At 39.9% G+C, this 5,000-nt stretch overlaps 1 protein-coding gene and 1 long non-coding RNA gene across 2 annotated transcripts in view; one reads left to right on the forward strand and one right to left on the reverse strand.

The window, feature by feature from the left end:
* angpt2b (angiopoietin 2b) overlaps nucleotides 1–5,000 on the forward strand; it is a 42,063-nt gene that overhangs the window by 8,845 nt on the left and 28,218 nt on the right. The gene's annotated exons all lie outside the window — the stretch shown is intronic.
* On the reverse strand, nucleotides 1,448–4,049 carry LOC134436116 (uncharacterized). The gene is made up of 5 exons (XR_010032161.1): nucleotides 3,548–4,049; nucleotides 2,973–3,028; nucleotides 2,318–2,387; nucleotides 2,030–2,106; nucleotides 1,448–1,653 (listed from the first exon to the last, which is right to left on the reverse strand). It is a non-coding gene; the product is annotated as an uncharacterized LOC134436116 (long non-coding RNA).

Here is a 5,000-nt window from a genome sequence, read left to right on the forward strand (position 1 = left end):
TAGTGATTGAACCTTTTGGGCATATTTTCCAAATTCACCAGAACATATATTTCAGTTCATCTGGATCAGTGCTTGACACTAACTTTTTCGCTTACCAGCCATTTTGGCTAGTGATTTTCCTGACTCACTAGCCATTGGGCCTTTTCACTAGCCATAATTTTCTTAGCCATCATAGCAGCTTTAATTAATTATAGGCTATAATAGGCTGTAGGCCCTAATAATGTAATGTAGGCTAATATAATATAATATAGGCCTAATATAATATAATATAATATAATATAATATAATATAATATAATATAATATAATATAGGGCAATTAGAATTGTTAGGCCTATTAACTGGTCCATGCATGCATGCTATGCAAAGAACAGATTTACTGATCTGAGGAATGGCATAGCCTATAGTATATTTAGGCTACCATGCAGAAACACCAAGCACAGGAAGGGCACAAATGTAAGCTACACGAGAGCAAAATATTTTCATCTTTAATCTGGAGGGACTTCTTCATATCATAGGCCTATCTGTGGAGGTCGCCGTCCAAATTCATGCGCAAAGTATAGCCTAAAGTCATTGCCAAGTTGGCCGGTCCTCGGACATGGATGTGGAATAACACCTCTTCTGGGATATTTGCTTATAAAAGTATCCACTAGAAAGCACACACAGATGCGGTAACTACAGAAGGGGCTACGACTTCCTTTCATTCCGTTTAATAGTGAGTTGTAAAATACAAACGGGCGAGACGGGCACCTGCGAAGGGACATGCAATGGGATGCTTTTGTGCAGTCTGGAAGGCTACTACTGCACGTTTTTTTAAGAACGGTTTGACAGTCGGGAACAACAGCACAAGAAACATGGAGGAATATTAAGGTATGAAGACACAGGCAAATCAGAAAATAATTTAAAACAAACATTATTAATGCCGCATGTGTCCTTGTCTTATCACTGCGCTAATGAGACTTTCACAAGAGTAAGACAGACTGACATGTTTTCCTCTCGCTTTGGTCATTTTAATGACCACTACTACTAAGTATTGTAGTAATGACAGATCGCAAAACAGGTCAGTTAAGATGAACTTCGCTACTTTATTTTCACGTGAAGGTTTCCAGTGACATTTCGAAGCACGCGCTGATGTCCCGGTAGCTCGCTGTCACTCCTCTTCGCAAGACTAGCTCTAGGCCTATCAGATTCCTGGCTTGCGTGAGACACAGGTGACACGTGACACAGGTGCTTCATGGGTATTGTAGGCTCGCAAAATCGCATTGTATTGCTTTTGTAGCAAAGACGGTCCGAAGAAAAAAAAATACAAAATGCGGTGCCTCATCATTCAGAATAGTAACGGACCCGCCAGAATGGCTAGTGAACCTTCGGTATCTACTAGCCAACGCCGACTTTCACCCGCATTTGGCTACCTGGCGTGTGTTAGTGTTAAGCCCTGATCTGGATACTTAAAATTGTAAATCCAAATCCACAGAGTTGAGATTGAGGGTATATACCGGTAACCGAGTCCAAAGAGCATCACACATGCACAAGAGATGCTCCGAGTTCACTGTACAGCTCCATGCCTTGTATCACAGTCTCTGGCACGGGATGTTCCTTGCAAACCATATACGTAGATGTGCAGTCTGCCTTTGGATCACTTCGCCACTCTAGTCCTGATGGTGGAAAAAGAAAATGCAGAAAGCTTAACACTGTGCACACACTTTTTATGTAGCTTTAATGGCACTAAATGTAAAAATGCTGATGTCTAGTGAATGACAACCATGGCCACTAATACGGGGCATTTAATAGTGTGCTCGTCAGTGATATGCAGGTGCCATTTATCGCGTGCTCTCTTTATTGGGGTGCAGATAGTTTGTGAACATCATAATCAGAACTGTTCAAAATTCAGAGTCAGTGAACCTAGAGGTGGGCCATGCGTCTCCCACACCTAATGTCTGACCTTCTAATACCTGATACCCAACTTCATTATATTGTTTGCAACTCAAACACAATGTTTCCATTAGCTGTTGGAGCCATGAGTTATCCTACCTTCCTTCTGGCAATGCCTCCATTCTCCTTGACAACCTCCAAGATGCTTCCTCAAGTATATGTCAGGCACAGGAACTCTGCATTAACCAAAGACACAGTACAAGAAAATTGTCAGGCCCAGTTGTGTTGTGCTTCCTGTCTGTCCTGTGACTTGTGACTATGTCTTTCTATCTCTGGAGCTGCAGGTGGGGCAACACCTGTGGTCAAGCCACAAAGACATCCTACAGGACAGACATACATCAACACTTAAATACTATCTGTTATGACATAATGTACCACCATACTTACTTCACTCAATGTCAGCAACGCAGGCCATGCGGTGTAGACTGCCAGCGTATCTTAGACAAGCCTTTTGCACCTATGACAAAACACATAATTAGAGTGCTGGAGTTGATGTAACAGAAATTACAAGATAAGATGAGGGCTAACATCACAATGGCATTGACTGACTTCATGTAAAACCTAAGTTGAGACCAGGGGTCAAGGAGAGTAGAGTAGCCTCAATCAAATATAATCTGCCATATCAAATAGCCTATGTCACTGCATAGATGTTGACTGACGCATGTTGTTGGATTACCAATGATTTTGCATCCTCAAGCAACTCCACACCATGCATGAAACACCACTTCTTGTTGTCTATGGCAAGCAAGTCAGGTACATCGTCACCACTTTTTAGACTGGGGAATATTGTCACCATTTAAAAATATTGGTAAATAACGTGACTACAGCCACTTAAGACAGCGTGAAATTAAAAGTTAATTAAAATATTTTTCACCATATCCATGTTTCATACAATACAAAATAACTGTTGACACCATGCCAACATGAAAATGACAGCTAATTGGCTAAAAAATATGTTTATCCTCATTTTGCTTTGGTGTAAGTAAAGTGTTCAAGCAGAGGGTAAAGTGTAAAAACAATTGAACATGGACATAAATCCTACCTTTTACAATGACTGTCTTCAAAGTCACATCTTCCACTCGCACAGGGGGCAACCATCTGTCAAGTTGAAAAACAGAGGTGAACCTTTTCTCACAATATCGGCAAACATGGCTTTTCAAAGGTGATATTCAGGACTGGCCAATAGTGACGCCCATTACAAAAAATAAGATACATATTTTGAGTAACATGTGGGGCATTACAGGGCAATAGCAAGCTAGAGAGCAATAGCTAGCTGCTAAGCTAAACAGCAGCAGGTGTTAAACTATGTTTAAAATAATTATGCTGGTAATTTACACTTCAGACTGGATAAACCTTAAGGCAACTTTTTTTTTACTCCTGAAGATGTTGCACAAGATAAACTAGCCTACTGTTTAAGAGTGGATATTTGAATGCAAGACAAACAGCTTGTCAGATCACACAGCATGATCTAACAATCGTATCAGTTAACTTTCCATACAGACAAAAACGCCAAAAACATCACAATAGCGTAGTATACTTCACAAATGACTGTAATGGTGTCTTAATACAAGCATATTGCCAAAGATGACAAGGATTGAAACGGATTGTGAAACTTACCCGGCTGAAAACGATTGCCTCAATTTCAAAGCAGGAGACCAACTGACGAACAGGAAGTGACGTAATTCCATTTCCGGTTTTACTCTTTGGTGTTTTTTGTTTTTGTTTGTTATCCCACCTGAATTACAGCATGAATTTCACATATATAGTTTTGATTTATGTAAAATATTTCTGTACCAATAAGGTAACAACTTGGTGCCAGCAGGAAGAAGATAAATACCGTCAATGAAAATGTGTTTCGACAATAGGCGATTCATTTCTTACTGCCACCTACTGTTCTGGAGTGTGATGTGCATGTCAGTTAATATTATGAGCTTTTTTCAAGTGCATACATTATTTGTTTAGGCCTAGATTATTTGTTTAAAAGTTCATACGCGGACAGTTCAAATGGTGTTTATATGATTTCAATGAATCATTTTTCCATTTTATAATAATATTCCTTAAATGTATGTATACATATTTCTTAATATTTACCAGGACCCAGAAACATTTTTTGAGTGTGCCTTAAAAATGAACACAAAAAACCTGTTGCCCTTACTGTTGCAGTTGTGCAACAGGAAATAAAACGTGCATTGAAGCACTTTATTTTGTCAAATCATATTGATCTAGATGTTATAACTTCCACTTTTGTTTTTATCAGCAGCAAGGACCATGCTATACATCTTATCATAGAATTAAGTGAAATAACTCACAACCTTTTTTGCTCTGATGACGGAAACTTTACAAAAATTGAGACAGAGCAGCATCTTAAAAAAGCAGCATCCTGAACAACAACATTTACCTTCACACTGGGTACTTTGATGAGACACGTGTGCATGAGGTTAGAGTCAAAGCATTATTTGTTTTATTCTAAATTTCTAAATTAATTTAGGCCTATAAAATGTCTGCAAATGTCTTGTAAATCAAAGCAAAATGGCCCTGCCATGGGCAACCGGTAGGACACTCGTCTGCTGTGTGGCCGACACGGGTTCGATTCCCGGTCCGGGTCATTTGCCGACCCCTCCGCATCTCTCTCCCCATTCGCCTCCTGTCCACCTCTCAAACTGTCCTGTCAGTTACAAAAAAGTTGTAAAAAAGACCAAAAACAATCTTTAAAAAAAAAATCATAGCAAAATTGTCGAAAGTAGCCTACCCATCAAACAAACAGTATATTTGCTCATGAAAAAGCATTGGGCCACACATCAGCGGTATCAAGGCGTCAGAGGCATATGTCAGTTCAAAGATTAGATTTTTTGAATATCATCTCTGAAATGGATGTTTCTTGGTAACAATTAGGAAAGACCATAATCACAGAAATGGGACTCCCTATTTTTTTTAATATAAGGGCAGTCATGGGTGAGCGGTTAGGGCGTCAGACTTGCATCCCAGAGGTTGCCGGTTCGACTCCCGACCCGCCAGGTTGGTGGGGGGAGTAATCAACCAGTGCTCCCCCCCATCCTCCTCCATGACTGAG

Source organism: Engraulis encrasicolus, chromosome 20 (assembly GCF_034702125.1).
Source record: "Engraulis encrasicolus isolate BLACKSEA-1 chromosome 20, IST_EnEncr_1.0, whole genome shotgun sequence".
NCBI lineage: Eukaryota > Metazoa > Chordata > Actinopteri > Clupeiformes > Engraulidae > Engraulis > Engraulis encrasicolus.